This window comes from Panthera pardus, unplaced genomic scaffold, assembly GCF_024362965.1.
Source record: "Panthera pardus isolate Hobbes unplaced genomic scaffold, ASM2436296v1 HiC_scaffold_5, whole genome shotgun sequence".
NCBI lineage: Eukaryota > Metazoa > Chordata > Mammalia > Carnivora > Felidae > Panthera > Panthera pardus.
The window spans coordinates 19,496,227-19,519,185 of NW_026526980.1; the positions used below are offsets into that span (position 1 = coordinate 19,496,227).

The window sequence follows — 22,959 nt, forward strand, 5'->3', positions numbered from 1 at the left end:
ACAAACAGAGGGAAGGAAAACAGAGTGAGAAACGAATCCACATTTACCAACAACATCCATCAAAACCTTCTTTACAGTAACTTTTGAAGCATTTAAACATACCCGAATCGAAGGCTGAAAACAAGAGAATTAAACAGTAGTAAGAAAGGCTCATGTTTCAGAAAAATAAAAGCAAAATCACGGTTTGCGAAAACAGAACTCCCTAGAGACATAAGATTCTGGCTAGAGGAGGAGCACTGTAGTGAAGCAAAAAAAAAAAAAAAAAAAAAAAAAAAGTTTAAAAAGCTTAAGTGTAAAAGGCTACAACCACTGAATAAAAGAGCAAATAACAAAGTAAAACAAACAAAAAACCTGTCACATCCAGAAGCTCAAAAAGACATTGGCTGCCTGGCAGCCTGCTCTTTCCAGTGAGGGTTGAACAGAATCACAGAATCCACCCTTCCTCAGGGAAGAACCCCGTAACTCCTATACCTGCGCCATGAGACACTTCCCCAAACACAAGAACTGCAGCAGGAGACATTAGAGGAGAAATCAGAAGAGAGAAAGACCGCTCAGCAAAGAACCATGCCCCGGAAACAGGCAGGGTAAACCCACCAAAGGCCCGGAAGTGTTTCCCCAGTGTTTAAGGAAATTCCTTAACCACGGAGCAGCCTTCGATTCACTCCTTCCTCCACAACAGATTCACAGGACCCGAACTAACCAGAATCCAAGAAGCTTGAACTCTTGACCCCCAGCTTCACTGCTGTCTCCCAACTCCTTCCAACAGACTGACCCGACGTGACCCCTGACCTCTGCCCCAAGTCGCCACTAACCCTAAGATAGCCCCGCCCCCTCCCGGACTCCCACCCCACCCAACGTGCGCGACAGACTGGGGGAGGGGCCCGCGCGTGCGCGACTGGAAGTGGAGAGAGCCGGCTGCGCGCACCGCCCGGGGGCTCCCGCCAGAGCCCAAACCCACGCACGCAAGGGTCGCAGGCTGGAAGTCTCTCATCCCTACCCGTCAGGGAGCCCCCCAACACCAGATCGCGAAAGGCTGACATAAGGGAGGGTTCGTGCCGCCAGGTCCTGGTTACTGACTGGATATGGTGGGCGCGCGCCCCGACTCCTCATCCCACGCCCCCCTTCCTCTTCCCGCGCGCCCCTGGGGGGGGGGGGGGTGCCTGGGGTTGGTGGGCGGGCAGGAGCGCACCTGGGTCCGTCCTCTCAGGGCTCGCTCGCTCGCTCAGGCACGCGTGCGCAGACGGGCGTGAGGGGAGAGGAGATGCGCCCGGGCCCAGTGCTGGCCGGCCTGGCCCCCCTCAGCCTGTCTCTATGGGCGCGCGCCGACAGCCTCGCGCACCGGCCCCGGGGCCCCGGCCGAAGGTGCGCGCGCAGCACCCCGGGAAGGTGGGAGGAGAGGCGGTGGCGGAAAGATGCGCGCGCAGTCACCCGTCAGGGGAGGGGGAGCTGTGGGGCGTCCGCCATCTTGTCTCCCTCTCCTTACCTGCGTCCTCGGGGGCGTGCGCACCACCCCCCCTCCCGCCGAGGAGGGGGGAGGGCCCCCTCTTGGCCGCCGCCTTCGCGGCCTTTAAATTCCCCTGGGGCTCGCGGCTACTGCCGCCGCCTTGCTTCCACTGCCTCCTCTCACGGCACAGAGATGCGGACGGTGGGTGGGAAAAATGGGAGACGCTACTCTCGGCGAACCGCCGCCGCCGCTTCCGAGGCCCCACCAAAATGGCCGCCGCCGTCTCGGCCGCCACCACCAACACCACCACCACCACCACCACAGCTCTCTATCGCTACCGCCGGCGCGGCCCGTCTTCTCGCGAGAGGCAGTAACTGGACGTTGGGGAACGGGAAGGCTCGCGTGCTAGCGTAGGGCGCTGCCCGAGGCGCAAAGCGTACTGGGAGTTGTAGTCCGCTTGGAGGCTCCGCGCTTGCCCCGCGGCACAGAGTCTTTATCCTCCACCGGAGAAGGTGCCTGTGGAGCTGCATTGCGGCTGCCAATTCGGACCAGTCTCCCGTTTTTTAATAGATCACCCAGAGAGCTGAAGCAATATGTCAGGTGTTTTCAGCAAATTAGCAGTAGAGCTTGGGCCTCTGGATTCCCAAGGCAGTCCACTTTATAGAGAGCTGCTTCGTTTTGCGCAAGGGTGGTATCCCCAATAGCTCCCAAGCAACTATATGCCATTTGTTGGCCAACTTTCTAGGTTAAGAACTCCTTTGAGATACCCTCACCCCAGGAAAGAATAATAACAGCTACCTTCTGTTGAGACCACTTTGTGCACTAATTCTCTTTTAATCCCAACAATGCTCCATTTTACAAATGAATTGAGGCTCCTAGATTAACCAGTGACAGAGCCCAAAGCCAGGGTTCACAGCCACACAGCCTAAATCACAAGGACACACACACACAATTTGCCACCTAAAGCCCACCCTAAGAGTCAGGTTAGGAAGCCCTGAAAAAGTTCTTCAGCTCCTCTTCGTCCACCCAGTTTAGCTCTTAACCCATTTTACTCAAAGAGTTGATCGAATCTGTGTCACTGATTTGGACCCATATTTTTCTTACAGCAACGATCAGGGGTTGAAAACTCAAAAACCTGTACACCTGAAACAAACATAACATTCTATGTTAATTGTACTTCAATAAAAAAAAATTTTTTTAAAGAAAGTTCAAAAACCTTTAAGAGCCGGCACGTCATGTAAATAAAGTGAAGAGGGTCAGGTGAGGAATATGAGGAACTGGAGACCACATGCTCTGTCCAGAGAGAACAGCCGCTGTTCAAACGACTGTTCCAGTCACCCTGCAGAAATGGGGGCCAAAATACATCTAAGAGTCAAATTCAGCCACAGGCTGCCAGTTTACCAACTCTGGCCTACGCTGAAGTCTCAAGACATATGGAAGCATCCAGGACAGATAATTTGATTGAAAAAGTGGATGAATGTCCATCCACTTAGGTCCAGTTCAAAGTCTTTTTTTTTTTTCACACCAAGTTTACAAATTTCTGAGATCCCATCATAGAACCACACTGAGCTACCAAGAGCTCTCACATCTCTTCCCATAGGAGATTTATGGGAAGAGCCTTCCCATAAATGTTCTCATCCTTTTCCAGCTATTCTTCCTCCAGAATTCAGCTCAAGGGCCACAAGCCCCAGGTGATCTGCTCTGACCACCCCTAGGCTGGTTTAATACTCCTCCCATAGCTTCCTGGGTTTCATAGAGTACTAATTGATTGCATTGTATCTGGATTCATGGTCTGTCCACGCCACCCCAGAAAGTATTATTAACCCCTTGAGGATAGGAACATGGTTTATACATGTAAATTCACTATGCCACTCTCAGAAAGATTATTCAGGAAATTTATTAGTGTGAATTACTTGTATTATAATACTTGATTAAAAACAAAATAACTGGTATTGGATTCATGAGCACAAACTGAAAATAAACCTCAAATCTCTTCTATTTCCACGACTATCATCCTGGGCCAGCCATCATCATCTCTTGCTTGGATTACCTATGAGCTTCCCACATCCACTCCTGTCTCCCTTTACTTCATTCTCTGCATGGCAACCAGAGTGACCGTAATGTATAAATCAGATCATATTGCTGTCACGCTTAAGATCCCCAAATGGCATCTTAGCTCACTTAAATGAAAGCCCAAATTATGTGTCGTGACAAAATCTCCATAGGGCTGACATTATGAAGAATCTAGGCACAAGAGTATACACATGCGATTCCATTTATATGAAGTTCAAGCAGGCAAAAGTAATTGATGTTGCTAAAAATAAAATATAACCATTGAGAGAGAGACGGATTTTAATTGGGAAGAGCCACAGCTCCCTAGGGGGATACTAGGAATGTGTGTCCTGAGTTGGTAAACTATGGTCCAAAGAGCAAGTCCTGTCTAGCGCTTGTTTCTGTACAGCCCACAAACTAAGAATGCTAACAAGTCTAAATCACAAGTCTAAGAATGGTTTTTACATTTGAAAATGGTTGAGGAAAAACCAAAAGAAAACTCCTTTTGTGACACATGAAAATATACATCATTCAAATTTCAGTGTCCACAACTAAGGGTTTATCAGAACCCCACCATACCCATTCATTTACATGGCATCTATAGCTGCTTTCCTGCTACAGTACCAGAGCTGAGTAGTTGCAACAGAGGCCACAGGCCCACAAAGTCAACAATTTTCTATCTGGTACTTTACAAAAAAAGTCTGCTGACCATTATTCCACATCTTAACGTGGATGAGGTCATTTCCATGGGTATATATACAGGTGTAAACATTCACTGAGTTGCGCGCTTAAAAGTTTGTATACTTTATATACCTCAAAGCATGTATTTTGTACTTAAATTTTAAAAATAAATAACCCTACAAGATAGGACCCCTGCCTACTTTTTTTTTAAAAACCTCATTTACCCCTTGTTTGCTATACTGTAGCCATCATGCCCTGCTCCAAAACATCCAACAATTTCTGCTTCCAGAGCCTTCATCTTTATTGTTCCCTCTGACATTTTTTCTCATGGCTAGCTCTCCCTTTTCATGACGGTCTTAGTTCAAATGTTGCCTCCTCAGAGAAGTTCCTGACATTAAATAGCCCTTTGACTGCCAGTCACTCCTTATTACACGCTTTCTTTACAACACTTACTTGCAATTACTGATTTATTTGTATCCTTGTTTATTGTCTTCCCCTCCCCCCAAAAGGTAAGCTCCCTGAGAGCAGGGGCATTGTCACAGGTTTATAGTACTCTAGATAAATTACTGAATGATGAAAAATATTTCAGACAATCCTGTGAAAAGGAGATTGTTCCATTTGCCAAATGAAATCTTGGTTGAATGAAAAGTGAACGATGAAGACTCAATATTGTCAAGATGTCAGTTCTTCCCAACTTGATTTATAGATTTGGTGCAATCCCAATCAAAATCCCAGCAAGTTATTTTGTGAATATCAACAAACTGATTCTAAAGTTTATATCAGAAGGCAAAAGACCCAGAATAGCCAAGATATTATTGAAGGAGAACAAAGTTGGAAGACTGATACTACCTGACTTCAAGACTTACTATAAAGCTGCAGTAATCAAGATAGAGTGATATTAGCAAAAGAATAGACAAATAGATTACTAGAACAGAATAGAGAGCCCAGTTATAGACCCATATTGATATGTCAACTGATCTGGACAAAGGAGCAAAGAATACAATGGAGCAAAAATACTCTGTCCAGGGTGCCTGGGTGGCTCAGTTGGTTGAACATCCAACTCTTGATTTCAGCTCAGGTCACGATCCCGGGGTCCTGGGATCAAGTCCCACATCAGGCTCCATGCTGAACATGGAGCCTTCTTGGGATTCTCTCTCTCCCCCTGCCCCTCTCTCCTGCTTTCACTCTCTCTCTCTCTCTCTCTCTCTCAAATTAAAAAAAAATTAAATACTCTTTTCAACAAATGGAGCTAGAACAACTGGACATGCACAAGCAAAAATGTTAGTCTGGACACAGACCTTACATCCCTTCACAAAAATTAACTCAAAATGAATCACAGCTCTAAATGTAAAGAGCAAAACTGTGAAACTCTTAGAAGATAACATAGGAGTGGGGGGCCTGGGTGGCTTAGTTGGTTGAGCGTCCGACATCAGCTCAGGTCGTGATCTCGCAGTCCATGAGTTCAAGCCCCGCATCAGGGTCTGTGCTGACCGCTCAGAGCCTGGAGCCTGCTTCGAATTCTGTGTCTCCCTCTCTCTCTCTGTCCCTCCCCTACTCATGTTCTGTCTCTCTCTCTTTCTCTCTCTCTCTCTCTCTCTCTCTCTCCAAAATAAATAAACATTAAAAAAATTTAGAAGATAACAAAGGAGAAAACCTAGATGACCTTGGCTATGGTATTGACGCCTTTTTATTTATTTATTTATTTTAATTTTTTTTTCAACTTTTTTTTTTTTTATTTATTTTTGGGACAGAGAGAGACAGAGCATGAACGGGGGAGGGGCAGAGAGAGAGGGAGACACAGAATCGGAAACAGGCTCCAGGCTTGGAGCCATCAACCCAGAGCCTGACGCGGGGCTCGAACTCACGGACCGCGAGATCGTGACCTGGCTGAAGTCGGACGCTTAACCGACTGCGCCACCCAGGCGCCCCGTTGACGCCTTTTTAGATACAACACCAAAAGCATGATCCATATAAGAAATAATTGATCATATGGATTTCATTAAAATTAAAAACATATCTGTGAAAGACAAGAAGACAAAAGAATAAGAAGACAAGCCACAGACTGGGAGAGAATATTTATAAAAAACATCTGGTAAAAGAATATTCAAAAATATTCCAAGAATTCTTAAAACACAGTAATAAGAAAACACCCTGATTAAAAAATGGGCCAAAGATAGCAAACACCTCACCAAAGAAGACACACAGATGGCAAATAAACATATGAAACGATGCTCCACATGAGATATTACTACATGTCTATTAGAATGACCAAAATTCAGGACGCTGACAACAGCAAATGCTGAGGAGGATGTGGAGCAGTGGGAACTCTCATTCATTGCTGGCGGGAACAGTGCAGCCACTTTGCAAGATGGTTTGCTGGTTTCTTACAAAAGTAAACATACTCAGGTGCCTGGGTGGCTCAGTCGGTTAAGTGTCCGACTTTGGCTCAGGTCACGATCTCAGGGCTTGTGGGTTCGAGTCCTGTGCTGACAGCTCAAGAGCCTGGAGCCTGCTTCTGATTCTGTCTCTGTCTCTGCCTCTCCCCCGCTCTCTCTCTCTCTCTCTCTCAAAAATAAAAACACATTAGAAAAAAATTTTTTAACTGTTCAAAAGTAAACATAGTCTTCCCATACAAACCAGCAGTCATGGTCCTTTTTTTATTCCCAAAGGAGTTGAAAAAACAAAACAAAACACTTCTGTCCACAGAAAAACCTGCACACAAATGTTTATACACAGTTTTATTCCAAATACCAGAACTTGGAAGCAATCAAGGTGGCCTTCAGTAGGTGAATGGATAAACAAACTGTGATACATCCAGACAGTGGAATATTATTCAGCACTAAAAAGAAGTGAGCTATTGAGCCATCAAGAAACATGAAGGAGGGGCGCCTGGGTGGCTTGGTCGGTTGAGCGTCCGACTTCGGCTCAGGTCACGATCTCGTGGTCCGTGAGTTCGAGCCCCGCGTCGGGCTCTGTGCTGACAGCTCAGAGCCTGGAGCCTGTTTCAGATTCTGTGTCTCCCTCTCTCTCTGCCCCTCCCCTGTTCATGCTCTGTCTCTCTCTGTCTCAAAAATAAATAAATGTTAAAAAAGAAACATGAAGGAAACTTAAATGCATATTATTAAGTGAAAGAAGCCAATATGAAAAGGCTACCTACTGTATCATTCCAACTGTATGACATTATGGAAAAGGCAAAACTACGGAGACTAACAAGATCGGTGGTTGTCAGGGGTCAGTGAGGGAGGGATGAATAGGAGGACAGAGGGGTTTTAGGGCAGAAAATACTCTCTATGATACCATAATGGTGGATACAAGTCATTGCCCATTTGTCTAAACCCATAAACTGTACAACACCAAGAGTGAACTATAGTGTAAGTCACGGACTTTGGGTGATTATAGTGTGTCAATGTAGGTTCATCAATTATAACAAATGTTCTACCGTCATGGAGGATGTTGACAATGGAGAAAAAGTGCATGTGTTGGGATGGGGAGTATATAGGAAACCTCTGTACCTTCCCCTCAATGCTGTGAACATAATATTGTCCTAAAAAATTAGTCTTGATTTTTAAAAAGTGAATGAAGCCCATCTTTTTAGACCCTCTTCCCAACACCTCCAGAAGACAGTAGGCCAGGCCAGAGTCTGAATGGGTTGGACCTCGCCTTGTGCTACTAATTCCTTGCTATATCTCCTTAAGCACCTCACTTCTCTGAGCCACATTTTTCTCACATATAAGGTGGAGATGGAGTTGTTGATATAAAATTGCTTTGAAAGCTCTAAAGAACCACCTTAATGCAGGGGTGTATTTTGGACCCATATTTCAGAGTCTGAAACTCATGATCTTCAGGTCAAGTTCAGTTTTCAGATTTATATAATGTTCTGAATGTTAGTAATACGTTAGGCAGAAAAATGAAGACTCCTATTTGCCATAGGCCACACCATTCCCAATTGTCTTGCACTGAGCAACTTCATGCATTTGTCCTATCTGTCTGGTTCCCGGAGGCAGTTGAATCTGAGACCTCTTGTTCTGCACACGAGTGGTAGTGGGTATGCTCTCCTGACCAGCATTTTCTCTGCCCACTGAGTGTCAGGCCCTGTGCCAGGTTAAATGGGAGAGACAGGAGGGAAGATGACAGTCTCAACTCTCAAGAATTTAGTCTCATCGGGGGATGATCTGTGAGCTTGGTAAAAATTAGGGCAGTGTTTCTGATGCCACAAAAGGAGGTGGTCAAAGGTAAAGTCAAATCCAGTGGGTACATGAGATGTCGTTTGAGCCTAGCCTTGAAAAATTTAGGCATACAGGGTGGGCACTTCAGGAAGATGACATAGACGCAACAAGGTTGAGGGTTGGGGGGATAGTGAATATGTGAGCTTATTCTTTTTTATGAGGGAGCAGACTGAGACAGATAAGTCACCTGGAACTAGGTGGCCAAAGGCCCAGCATCCCAGGCTAGGTAGCGGGGGATTAGTTCGGAGGTGACAGGGAGCTACTGAAAGTTGTTGAGGAGGGATTGGCATGATCCAGCCTCCACTAGAGGCTGGAAATAGAGAAGCCAAAGGAATTACCCAGTTGTAATGGGGACTATTGGCCAGGAGGTGGCAGTGGAGATAGAGGGAGAGACTCTGCAGAGGAAGAATTAGTAGAACTTGGCAGACAGTTGATTGCTGATGATAACGATCCTTTAAACAGCCATTCTTCTTGCCTTCTGTGAAGCTTTCCCCAGTCTCCTCTACCTCCTACCTCCCTGAATGCTCCCTCTCAGTCTCCCTCACAGGCCACTTCTCCTGGACCACTCCATCAATTGTAGGCATTCCTCAAGATTGTCCCCCCAATTGCCTTCTTTCATCCAACACATCCACAAGGGCAGAGACAGATACCCTGAAGCTAAGGAAGCTTAGCTTCTGGACCCCTTCTTTACAGGTACCCTCCATTGCTAGAAGTATCTGGGGGTTATAGAGCAGTGTAGGTAAAGTGGAGAAGCCAGCTTGCAACCAGAAAGCATTTGCATGTAAGCATTTCTGGTAATTTGCCTAAAGAGATCTCATAAGAAAAAGGCATCTTGTCATGATTTCACTGTGCATTCCAATTATCATCTCTTAAGCCAAGCACTCTCCCTAGCTCAGAACTTGCATTCCCATCTAACTCCTGGATTCCTCCTGGTCTCCCAGGCACCTCAGACTCATACATCCATAACTGAACTCATGAGTTGAACCACAAAATCTGCTCTGAAGCGATGGCACCAGTATCCGTCCGGTTACTTAAACTAGAAACGCAGCCATCACCTTCCCTTTCCCTCATGCCCCACATCCAGCCACCAGATGTGTCAGTTACGTCTTAATATTTCTCTATTCTAGTTCTCCCCGGCCCCACACCTGATCCTTAGCCCTGGATGACTTAAAAGCAAGGACAGTACCAAGAACTGGCTTTTTGGGACTGCTGGGACTTTCTTTGAAGTAAGCTCTGCAGCTAATGTGGGGCTTGAACTCATGACCCTGAGAAGTGGAATTACATGCTCCACCAACTGAGCCAGCCAGGCACCTTGAGACTGCTGGACTTTAGTCCCCCTTCCTCACTACCCTTATCTCCACTGCCTCCACACTCCATTCTTTGATAGGGACAATTGCCTTTTTCTCAGTCTTCTGTAAAGTGCTATGCAAATGAGGCTTCAAGCTGTTAAGTCCTCTAGCCTCCTGCTCTCTACCAGCCAGACGGCTGGCTGATCCTAACCCTCCTAGCAAGTACAAGTTCTAGAGCTGGGGCCATCTACACCAACTTCCTAATCAGTCTCCCTGCAGCCGGTTTCTCCCCCTCCCCAAAGTCCCAGCTTTTGTGGGGGTTTCCATTCCAGTATGGGTGAATCCAGAACCAGCATAAGACAGTATGAGAGAATGTCAGGGCTTATGACGTAATAAATCAGGTGCAGAAAGACAGAGATGGGGGGGGGGGCAGCAGGAGATGTGCCATTTTAGACAAGGTGATCTCTGGAGGTCATTGAACAGCACCAGCCAGGGAAACTGTGCTAACTGCTTAGCTGACAGTCACTCTCCAACTTTGAGTCCTTTCATGGCTCTCATGAAACCCCTTTCTGAGGCCACCAAAACCCCGCATGGTAGTCCCTGCCAGATCCTCCAGCTTCCTCTCTCCCAGCCCCTGCACTCCAGACACACTGGCCATCCTGCTATATAGGCTCTTCTCCACTCTGGGCTTCCTCACACATGGTTCTCTCTTTCCTCTCCACCCAGTCAGAACTTACAGAGTAACATCACTGCCTCCAGAATCTTTTCCTGGCCCTCAGACTAAGTTGTATCTCCTGAAAAATTCTGTGCTTTGTTGCCTCTCAACACTTTAACACTAGGAATAATTACTTGAGTTCCCGGAGACTCATGGTAAGAGAGAGGTCACATATGTCTTGTTAACTTCTGTGTAAGAGCCTATACCCATTGTCTGGGGGAGTGACAGGTACATACTAAATATCAATAGATAGAGATTGGTTGATGTTTGCATGTGTGTATGAGAGCAATAACCCATATGTGTTAAATCCACTCAAAAACTATAATAGTGACAAACACTGAACACCAGCCTATGTTCTTACATGATTTAACTAGTTTAATTCTCACAATGATCCAATTGGGGCCCCTGGTTGGCTCAGTCGGTAGAGCATGTGACTCCTGATCTCAGGGACGTGAGTGAAAGCCCCACATTCATTGAATGTGGAGGCTACTTTTAAAAAAAGAAAAGAAAAGAAAAAAAAGAAGGCAGAGCTTGGCTTGCCCTCACCCTCACAATAACCCAACTAAAGTAGATTATCATCCTTGTTTTACAGATGGTACAAAGGATGGTTAAGTCATTTGTTCCAAGTGACACAGCTGGGAAGCAGCAAACAGAGCAGGGGCTTGAACCCAGAGAGAGTGACTCACGGGTATCCCCTTAACTGCTGTGCAGGACAGCCTGTCAGATCCAGGTCTGAGAAGTGCCAGGCATCATCCTAGGCACCAGGGAGATAATACTGGAAAAACACACCAGGAAAATGCTCTCAGTTCCAGCTTTTATCAATCTTACATTCCTGGTGAGGGAAAGCAAAGAACAAATACATCAGGCAAGTCAAAGTATAAAATAATGAGCTGTACTGTGTGTTATGAAAAAAAAAAAAAAAGCAGGTTTGGGGCATGGGAGGTGCTGTTTTAGACAAGGTGGTCTGGCAAGGCCCTCTCTGGTGTGGTGACATCTGAACAGAGAATGCTTTGGGGAAAAAGCATTCTAAGCAGAGGTAAATAAATACAAAGACTCTGAGGCCAGCCCAGCTTATCCTAACAGGAAACAACCAGGAGGCCCAGGGGGCTGCAGGGGACGGGGGAACAGTTGGCAGTGAGGTCTGAGTGAAGGGTCAGGCCTGCATTTGGCGGGGGCTTTGAAGGCCAAGCTAAGGAGTTCACATGGAATTCTGAGTGTAGCAGGACGGCTTTGAGCAGAGGCCATGTCGAGAATGGACAGTAGGGGTGAGATCTGGAGGCGACTGCTGCAGTTTAGGTGGGAGTAGAACGGGAACCTGGGGGTAGGGTTGCCAGATTTAGCAAACAGCTCTTCCGGGGGGACCTCTGAGAGGAGCTTCCGGAAGGCAGCTGTAAAGTGGCTGAGGTCCCAGGAGGCTAGGAGAGGGTGGGGAGCTGCTAGAACACGTCTCTTCTCTCTGAGAGGACTGGGACCTCTTGAGAACACAGCCAACGCTGTGCAGGGACTTTACATGTTGAATCTTAAGCAAACACCCCAACTGAAAACATCCCCAACCCTCAAAGAAGGAAACTAAAATTGTGGCACTCAGTTCTAGAAAGGGTGTGGGAAGACAGGCGATCACATGCTGTTGCAGGGAGAGTGTACATGTACGCATCTTTTTTTTTTTTTTTTTTGAGTTTTAAAAGATTGTTTCTTAAAAAGAAAAGAATTGTAAATTTAATATATATCTTTTGCCCCAGAAATTCCATGTTAGAAACTCACTCTAGGGAATGAGTCAGTAAGATGAGCAAATATGCATGTACAAAGATGTTCATCACAGCATTATTTAGAAATGGAAAAAAATGGATAGGACATGAGACTTTTTCAAATTTTATTTTAACTAGGCTCCACGCCCAACAAGGGGCTTGAACTCACCTCACGACCCTGAGATTAAGAGTCGTATGCTGTGTTTACTAACCCAGCCTGGCGCCCCTGGGCGTGACATAAAAGTTTAATAACAGAGGGGCGCCTGGGTGGCGCAGTCGGTTAAGCGTCCGACTTCAGCCAGATCACGATCTCGCGGTCTGTGAGTTCGAGCCCCGCGTCAGGCTCTGGGCTGATGGCTCGGAGCCTGGAGCCTGTTTCCGATTCTGTGTCTCCCTTTCTCTCTGCCCCTCCCCCGTTCATGCTCTGTCTCTCTCTGTCCCAAAAATAAATAAAAAATGTTGAAAAAAAAAATTAAAAAAAAAAAAAAAGTTTAATAACAGAAAAAACGATCAAAGAAGCAGCAGTTGGGAGGCAAGGAAACTCAGGTGGCCAGTAAATATGTCGAAAAGACGGTTACCCTCATGATAAACAGGGAAATCTAAAAGTGATCACAATAATTTCTCAGAGCAAAGAGAACTTTGCCTGTATCTGTCAAGTTGCATTTATTCTGACAATTCTGCACTTCAACAATGCATCTTAGCATCCAGATTATAGTCTCTAAAAGGAATAAGGGCTAGTTGCAGAAAAGGCTGAGTCTGTGACTAACGCTGAAAGGTACAAGGTGAGTCTATAATATCTTCTGGAGGCAAGAATTTTTCAAAGATTAATGAAGTCTTTTTGGAAAGACACAAGACCCTTCACTAAAAGGACCAAAGGAGACTATTGAGCTGAGGTCAATACTGGGCTTGGTCCATTGAAGTATTCACAAAAGAGTGAACATCAAGTACTTTATTCTAAAAAAGGTGTCAGAATGGGGCACCTGGGTGGCTCTGTCGGTTGAGCATCCCACTCTTGATTTCTGTTCCAGTCGTGATACTGGGTCAAGGGATTGAGCCCAACACACAGCTGACTGTGGAGCCTCCTTAGGATTCTCTCTCTCTCTCTCTCTCTCTCTCTCTCTCTCCTTCTGCCCCTCCCCTCTCTGTAAAATAAAAAATAAAAATAAATTTTAAAGGTGTTAGAATAAAATAAATTCTGTGGTGCCTGGCTGGCTAAGTCAGTGGAGCATGTGGCTCTTGATCTCTTGGTTGTGAGTTCAAGTCCCACATATGGTGTAGAGATTACTTATGAAAATAAAAACAAATTGTTCAATTTTTAAAAGAATAAAATACATTATATTTTGTTGTCTTGTTAATTTAAAAAAAGGAAGTAAAAAATAACAGAATTCATGTTTGTTAATTCTAGGAGAAAAGTACACAGGTGTTCATTGTGCTTTTCTTATTTTTTTGAAACTTAATTTTTGAGCACCTAGGTGGCTCAGTTGGTTAAGCATCCAATTACAGCTCAGGTCATAATCTCACGCTCCTGAGTTGGAGCCCACCGCCGGCCCTGTGCTGACAGCTCTGGAGCCTAGAGCCTGCTTCAGATTCTGTGTCTCCCTCTCTCTCTGCCCCTCCCCCACTCACTGTCTGTCTGTCTTTCTCTCAAAAATAAACATTAAAAACATTAAAAATTTTGGGGGGTGCCTGGGTGGCTCAGGTGATGATCTCGCGGTCCGAGAGGTCGAGCCCCGCGACGGGCCCTGTGCTGACAGCTCAGAGCCTGGAGCCTGTTTCAGATTCTGTGTCTCCCTCTCTCTGACCCTCCCCCATTCATGCTCTGTCTCTCTCTGTCTCAAAAATAAATAAACGTTAAAAAAAAAATTAAAAAAAAACATTAAAAATGTTTTAAAAAGACAATTGGGGAGGGGGGTGCTGGGTGGCTCAGTCAGTTGAGAGTCCATCTTAGCTCAGGTCATGATCTTGTGGTCTGTAGGCTCCAGCCCTGCATTGGGCACTGTGGTGGCTGTGCAGAGCCTGCTTGGGATTCTCTCTCTCTCTCTCTCTCTCTCTTCCCCTGCCCCTCCCCCGTTGCACTCTCTCGCACTCTCTCTCTCAAAGTAAATAAACTTTAAAAATATTGTAGTTTTTTTGTTTGTTTTGAGAGAGAGAGAGAGCTCACGAGCAGTGGGGGTAGGCAGAGAGAGAGAAAGGGAGAGACAGAATCCTAAGCAGGCTCCACACTCAGCACGGAACCTGTTGCAGGGCTCGATCCCTCCACCCTGAGCAGTGCACCACCCAGGCGCCCCTAAACTTAAAAACAATTTCTAACAGTTCGAGTCTGCGCCACCGCCGCCGCGTGGAAGAGCCGGGACCCTCCACCTCACCTCCCGCGCAGTGCCGTCGGAGAAGACCTTCAAGCAGCGCGGCACCTTCCAACAAAGAGTACACGTTCGACTTACCCGAGAGCCGCATCCTACGAACATCCGGGTGATAATAGACCCGATTCAAGGGTGAGAAGCAACTTCCTGTACTGGACAGAACCAAGTTCCTTGTACGTGATCACGTCAACCTACGTGAGCTCCTCAAGATCATTAGGAGGCTTTTGTAGCTCAACGCTCATCAGGCGTTCTTCCTGTTAGTGAATGGACACAGCACGGTGAGTGTGTCCACGCCGATTTCTGAAGTATGTGAAGGTGAGAAACGAACATGGGTTTCTGTATATGGTATACGCCTCTCAGGAGACATTTGGAATCAAAGTGTCTGTGTGCAAGACTAGAAAAATGCATCTGTTCTGGAAATTTTTTAAGCCCTTACCAAGGGGGGGAAAAGTATATTACCAACTGAGATTGATCCCTTCATCCAATCACAGATCATCAAAACCAGTAGTGTTCCTGCCTAGGAGTTGTAGGAAGTTGTTTTGTGCAGCAAGCAGAAAAATGGAACTCCAAATGAGCACATTGAGCTTTGGAAAAACTATTATTTAACCGAGGCTGTTTTGTTTTCAAATTTAGAAGTTTTTTTTTTAATTTTTTCTACATTTATTTATTTTTGAGAAACAGAGAGAGACAGCATGAGCAGGAGAAGGGCAGAGAGAGACGGAGACACAGAATCAGAATCAGAAGCAGGCTCCGAGCTGTCAGCACAGAGCTCCACACAGGGCTCTATCCCATGAACTGTGAGATCATGACCTGAGTGGAAATCAAGAGTCAACCACTCAACAGACCAAGCCACCTAGGTGCCCCAAAAACAATTTTAAAATGTTTCTAGAGGCACCTGGGTGGCACAGTCGTTTAAGCATTTGACTCTTGAGTTTGGCTCGTGATCTCATGGTTGTGAGATTGAACCCTGAGTCAGGTGCCGCAATGAGCATGGAGTCTGCTTAAGATTCCCTCTCTCTCTCTCTCTCTCTCTCTCTCTCTCTGTCTCTCCCTCTGCCCCTCTCCCTCCCTTGAGCTCTCTCAAATAAATAAATAAATAAATAGATTTTCTGGTGAAGAGGTAACATAAATGTTTGCTTTATAATTATTACTCTTTTTTAAAAATACATGTATTTTATACATTCTTCTAATGTGTGTTACACTTTACAATTAAAAAGTTTACAAAACTTCAAAAACAAGGGATCGAATGATTAAATTATGGGATGGTTGTTATGATGGCATAATGTGTAGTCATTACAATGAGGTACTGACATGGAACATATTGAAAACAGCAGGGCACCGAGTTGTGTGGGGTTTTTTTTAATGTTTATTTTTGAGAGAGAGAAAAAGAGACAGAGACAGAGCATAAGGGGTGAGGGGCAGAGAGAGAAGGAGACACAGAATCTGAAGCAGGCTCCAGGCTCTGAGCTGTCAGGACAGAGCCCGACACAGGGCTCGAACTCACAAACTGTGAGATCATGACCTGAGCCGAAGTCAGACCCCTAATCCACTGAGCCACCCAGGAGCCTCCTGAGTAGTATATTTTGTAGGATTCCAGTTTATAAATTGAGAGGATGAATATGTTTCTATAGGCAAAGAAGAAAAGAAGAAAGCATGTGCACTAGTATATTGACTGGGGGTATCTCTGAGTGGTAGGATTTAGAGATAATTTCAGATTTTTGTATGCTTGTCTGAAGTTTTAAAACAATTGTGATCACATACATGCATCATTATTATGAAAGCAATGCACTATAAATATCCCAAGCCACCTCATTGCAATCTCCCCCACACTTAAATACTCTGAACAGAGTTTAATGGCTATCCTCATAGACTGGTTTTTCAGACCTCACACACACACACACACACACACACACACACACACACACACGTTCTGTTTTCTTCCTTTTTTTAAACAAAAATGAGATAATACTGTACATATTGTCCTACAACTTGCATTTCTTATTTAGCAACACAGTTATAGAGATATTTTCTTTGTTAATCACACTTGTCTAATCAGAAAAATGTACAATTATTTCTGGTTTTGGAAATAAATGATATTGTAGAGATAAACTGTGGACATGGTAAAATGTAAAAAAAAACTAACAACATAGATGATTCCATTTTTTTAAATGTTTTATTTATTTTTAAGAGAGAGGGTTCGAGTGGGGGAAGGGCAGAGAGAGAGAGAGAGAGACAGAGGATCAGAAGCAGGCTCTGCACTGACAGCAGCGAGCCTGATGCGGGCCTCAAACTTACAAACCATGAGATAATGACCTGAGCTAAAGTCGATGCTCAACTGAATGAGCCACCCAGGTATCCCCTAGATGATTCATTTTGAAAAAATATATATATATACACATATATATATATGTGTATATATATATATGTGTATATATAAATACACACACAAGCAGACAAAAATTTTAAAAGATTATACCCCAAACTGTTAAATGTGACATCTTGTTGAGGATAAGAAGGCAAAAACTCATCTTTTCTTCCTCATATGCTTCTGTATTTTCTTTAAATTTTTTTTTCCTTAACAAAACAATTGCTTCTCTTTACTCTCCTTCTTCTTCTTCTTCTTCTTCTTCTTCTTCTTCTTCTTCCTCTTCTTCTTCTTCTTTAAAGATTTTAAGTAATCTCTACACCCAACATGGGGCTTGAACTCACAGCCCCAAGACCAAGATCAAGTCACATGCTCCACTGACTGAGCCAGCCAGGTGTACCACATTGCTTCTTTATAATTTATGAACTAGCCCCAGATTTACTGAGATATAATTGACATATAATATTTTGTTTTGAACTTCTAAATTAGATTTTTTAAGTTTATTTGTTTAGAGAGAGAGAGAGAGAGAGAGAGAGAGAGCATGTACGCACGAGCAGGGGAGGGGCAGAGAGAGGGAGAGAGATAGAATCCGGAGCAGGCTCCACACTGTCAGGACAGAATCCGACTTGGGGCTGGAACTCACGAACTGTGAGATCATGACCTGAGCCGAAACAAAGAGTTGGAAGCTTAACCAACTGAGCCACCCAGGCGCCCCTAAATTTTTTTTTATTGTAGCAGTAATAAGTGTATGCTCTTCATAAAAAATAAAATCCAGTATTAAATATAAAACAGAAAGTATGTCCTTCCCTTCACCTTTTCAATTCCACTCCCCAGAAGGCACCGGTGTTAACAGTTGTTTGCATTTGCTTAGCAATTTTCCATGAGTATTTGTGTCTTTCTGCTTGCAAATGATGTCATACTATATATATTGTTCTACATTTTGCCTTTTTACACTCAATAGGTGTAATGTCTCTCCAGGTTGATGCATGCAGACTTATCTCTTACTTTTAAATAGGTGCTGAATATAGGTGGATATACCATGTGTGTAGCTAACTTTGTACTGCGCTATGATGAGCCACCTTGTACACTTGATCTTGAGCTGCACAAGTGAATCTGTAAATTTTTTTTTTTAATTTTTTTTTTCAACGTTTATTTATTTTTGGGACAGAGAGAGACAGAGCATGAACGGGGGAGGGACAGAGAGAGAGGGAGACACAGAATCCGAAACAGGCTCCAGGCTCTGAGCCATCAGCCCAGAGCCTGACGCGGGGCTCGAACTCACGGACCGTGAGATCGTGACCTGGCTGAAGTCGGACGCTTAACTGACTGCGCCACCCAGGCGCCCCTGTAAATTTTTTTTTTAAAGTAATCTCTATGCCCACCATAGCGCTTGAACTCATGACCCTGAGATTGAGAGTCTCGTGCTCTACTGACTGAGCCAGTCAAGCGCCCCTATAAAGAAAATTCTTAAAGTGGAAGAGACTTACCAGATCAGAATATGTGCATCTAAGATTTCCATAGACACTACTAAATATTGTCCTCCAAAGTAGCTGCACTTTTCTGCCACCAACAGGGTATGAAGGGTGCCTGCTTGCCCCTCCCTCATCAATACCACTAATTAGCAAGCTCTTAAAACAAACATCTGCTGGAAAACATCAGCTGTGCTGAATTAAAAAACTTGTTTTTATTTTAATTTTTAAATATTTTTTAATGTTTATTCACTTTTTGAGAGACAGAGTGTGAGCAGGGCATGAGCAGAGAGAGAGGGAGACACAGAATCTGAAGCAGACTCCAGGTTCTGAGCTGTCAGCACAGAGCCTGATGCGGGGCTTGAACTCATGAACCATGAGATCATGACCTGAGCTGAAGTGGGACGCTTAACCAACTGAGCCACCCAGGCACCCCTGTATTTATCCATTCTTCTGTTGAAGGGCGGTTGAATTCTTTCTTTTGTTGGTAGTGTGTTTTTTTGTTTTTTTTGTTTTTTTTTTTTTTTGCTATTTATTCGCTGCTGTTATGATTATTCATATGTATGTCTCATGGAGCACAGGTGCAACACTTGCCCCTGGATATTTGCCCAAGAGTGGAATTGCTGGGTTTTAAGTATGTAAGTATTCAATTTGACAAGAAAATGATAAACTGCCTTTCCAAAATGGCTGAATAGATATACATTCCCACCACCTATGTACAGAAGACGTATTTCTCTTCTCCAACGCCTGGTGTTATTTGACTTCTTAATTTGTGCCATAGACTGCATATAAACCAGTAAAGCAGCTTGTTGTGCCTTGTATTTTCTTGACTACTAGTGATGCTGAGCATGGATCTCTTCATGCGATTTTCAACCATGTTTCCTCTTCTCTCACGTGCATATTCAAGCTTTTTACCCATTGTTTTTCACGGGCTTAATGCTCTTTATTGATTTGCAGAAGGTGTTCAGAGTATCTCGATATGTATCCTTGAGTGATTACATGTGTTTGCACATATCTTCTTCAAATCTGTAGCTTATAATTTAATTCTTTTAATTTTAATATATTTTTATTTATTAATATTTTCTTTTATGATTACTCTTTTGTGTTTTAATTAAGAGATTCTTTGTTACCCCAAGTCTGGAAAGAAATTCCCTTTAGAAATTCCACTTACCAAATAATCCCTCCTTTTTAAAAAAAATTTTTAATGTTTATTTTTGAGACAGAGAGAGACAGAGCACAAACAGGGGAGGGGCAGAGAGAGAGAGAGGGAGACACAGAATCGGAAGCAGGTTCCAGGCTCCAGGCTCCGAGCTGTCAGCACAGAGCCTGATGCGGCGCTGGAACTCACAGACCGTGAGATCATGACCTGAGCCGAAGTCAGACACTCAACTGACTGAGCCACCCAGGCGCCCCAAATAGTCCCTTCTTTGATGTGCTATGCCACCCCCCATCACTTATCAGAGCTTCTTACATTCATTAGTCGATTTTGGTGAATTCCTATTGCTACCAACACCAACTTGTCTTGTCTTCATTACTATAGCTTTTTAACAATCCTGGGAGAACAAGTCTTCTCTATTCTTCTTTAGAAACATCTTCCTGTTCTTAGCCCTTTACTCCTCTCTCTCTCCCTCTCTCTTATTTATTTATTTATTTATTTATTTATTTATTTATTTATTTAAAGTAATCTCTATACCCAGCATGGGACTTGAACTCATGACCTACAGATCAAGAGTCGCATGCTCTTCTAAGCCAGCCAGGCACCCCACTGCCTATATATTTTTTAACTGACTTGTTGAGTTTCATAAAAAAATTCTGTTTTAAGTTTAGTAGCATTGTATTGACTCTTACAAATCAATTTGGAGAAAATGGTATCTTTACAATCCTGAGTTTTCCTCTCCATGAACACAAGATATCTCCACTTCCTAAATAATAAATCTTGAAGATTAGTCCAGATCTTCATGTTAGGATCTACCATATATTTAAAACTCTTTATTTCTTCGTTTGTTTGTTTGTTTATTAGAGAGAGAGAGTACATGAGCACGAGAAAGGGATGGGGGGGTGGCGAGGCAGAGAGAGAATCCCAAGCAGGCTCCGAGCTCAGTATGGAGCCTGATGCAGGGCTCAATCCCACAACTTTGGGATCACAACCTGAGCTGAAATCAAGAGCTGGACGCTCAAGCGACTGAACCATCCAGGCGCCCCAGATCTATGTTATATTTTTAAAAGCCAGGGGTGCCTGGGTGGCTCAGTCGGTTGAGGGTCTGACTTGATTTTGGCTCAGGTTGTGATCCCAGTGTCGTGGGATGGAGCCCCGTGTCAGGCTCCCCATTGAGCATGAAGCCTGCTTGAGATTCTCTCTCTCTCGACCTCTGCCCCTGTCTCCTGTGCATGGTCTGTCTGTCTCTGTCTCTGTCTCTGTCTCTGTCTCTCTCTGTCTCTCTGTGTCTCTCACATAAAATTTTAAAAATTAAAAAAAAATTTAAGCCATATTGGTCCTTTCATTCTGTGAATGTCAAATGATGTGTTTAATCAATCTCCCATTTTGGACAGTGGAATTGTTTTCATTCTCTAGGTTCTAGAAACAATACTTTAGCGGATACACTTGTAGTGAATATCTTCACATATATGAAAAACAGTATTTGGTTTGTTGTGGGGTTGTTTTAGTATCTCTCTGTGGCTTACCTAACCAGCCTGGCCTGCGCCCCCGCACTATGGCTTGTAGGTGTCCTCATTCCTTGTTCCTCCCCATGTTCCTCCCCCATGTCTTCCCCAGGAGACTGACAGCGGCTCTGTGACCCCCAGGTGTTGAGGTCAGCATCCTCCAGGGACTCTACAGTCGCTTCTCCTGAAATTAACGGTGGGATGGGGAGGTTTGGGGTAAAATAAACTGATTTCCTTAGACAAGAAAAATTGCTTTGTTTCTAAGAGGTCCCAGGCTCTTCCTACACAGTTCAAAGCCCCCCACCAGCCCAGCGAACCTGAGGGGTTAGCGTCATTAGCCTGAGACACTGCAAGTTCCCAGTTCATAGAGCATTTTAGAGACCTCAACCGGAGACCAACCTGGGGTTGTCTCAGCAGGTCTTGGGAAATGTTTATTGAGGAGTAGAGCAGGGTGTGAGTATATCAACACACACTTGCGAACTGATTTTTCTCCTTTCAAAGTTTTAAACATTTCCCTCGTCTGTGTCAGCGGGCTCATTGTTTTGTTAATGAAAAGTCAACATTCATTTGCATCACTGAGGGCCTCTCCTCCTCATTCACAGTGGGGCTCGGGATGGCGAGGAACTGGTATTAGGGAAAGAGTCAGTGACCGCAAAGACCTGGTTTCTCATCTGACCTCAGCACCTAACACGGGCGATGCCTCAGTCCATAAATATTATAATCATTCAGAACATTTACAGAATAATTACCCTAATAGCAGCTATTTCCTGGACAGCTGCCATGCTCCAAGCACTATAGGAGGCCTTTTTCTTTTCCAGCAGCTCTTAATCCCTGAAGCCCTGTGAGGTCTGAAGCCTTGTCCCTCGAGCTCAGAGAGGTTAACTGGCCTCAAGTCTCAAAGCAAATAGCCTGCAAAGCAGGGATTGAAAATCGTATTCTGTACGTCCCTAAACTCTGCCTGTCTTGAATTTTTCACTAATTTTGTAAGCCCTTTTCATCTTTGTGCCTCATTGTACTTATGTATAAAATGGACATGATCAGACCAGCCATGCCTGCCTCTCTATATAAGTGTGAGATTAATTATATTCTTACTATTAAATAGGCAACCCAAGCAGTCAGTGCTGGAGGCAGACCAATATTAGCAGTAATCCTTTTTTTCTTTAAGTTTATTTATTTATTTATTTATTTGGACAGCAGGGGAAGGGCAGAGGGGGAGGGAGAGAGAGAATCCCAAGCAGGCTCTGCACTGTCACCATGGAGCCCGATGTAGGGCTCAGTCCCACGAACCATGAGATCATGACCTGAGCTGAAACCAAGAGTTGGACGCTTAACCAGCTGAGCCACCCAGGCATTCCTCAACTTAATTTTTAAAAACTTAGTACATCACAGAGAGCTTTCTCTGTTTCTGCAAATGCAGACACACATCATTCTTTTTAATTTTTTTAATGTTAATTCTTGAGAGAGAGAGAGAGAGAGAGAGAGAGAGGGAGACAGAATATGAGTGGCAGAGGGAGGGAGACACAGAATCTGATCCGATGCAGGCTCCAGGCTCTGAGCTGTCAGCACAGAGCCTGTCGCAGGGCTCGAACCCACGAACTGTAAGATCATGACCTGAGCCAAAGTTGGACACACAACCAACTGAGCCACCGGCGTTCCCCCCACCTTTTAAAAAATTTTTACACCTCATTCTTTTTAACATCTCCATGTTTACCCACTGATGGTCATACGAGCTTATTTAATAGATCTCTGTGGATAGACATTTGGGTTGTTCCCAGTCTTCGTGCTACGGTGAACAGGGTTTCTGGGAATGTTCTCTATTGTTGTTGTTATTACAGAATTATAATCCATATACCATAAATTCCAACCCTTTCATGTATACAGTTCAAGCATTTTTAGTATATTCACAAAGTTGTTCAATTATTACCACTAATTCGGGGAACATTCTTGAACAC

The 22,959-nt window shown here is 44.4% G+C and overlaps 1 protein-coding gene and 1 pseudogene across 4 annotated transcripts in view; one reads left to right on the forward strand and one right to left on the reverse strand.

The window, feature by feature from the left end:
* SRCAP (Snf2 related CREBBP activator protein) overlaps positions 1 to 1,779 on the reverse strand; it is a 35,326-nt gene extending 33,547 nt beyond the window's left edge. For 3 of the 4 annotated variants that reach the window (XM_019436185.2, XM_019436186.2, XM_019436184.2), the window contains exon 1: positions 1,190 to 1,370. The gene's annotated coding sequence lies outside the window, so the exon portion shown is untranslated. Of the gene's footprint in view, positions 1 to 1,189; positions 1,371 to 1,483 lie in introns of those variants that run through there. The other variant, XM_019436183.2, reaches the window with a different exon arrangement.
* On the forward strand, positions 1,262 to 15,033 carry LOC109258966 (microtubule-associated proteins 1A/1B light chain 3B-like; annotated as a pseudogene).
* The last annotated feature ends 7,926 nt before the right edge of the window (positions 15,034 to 22,959 follow it).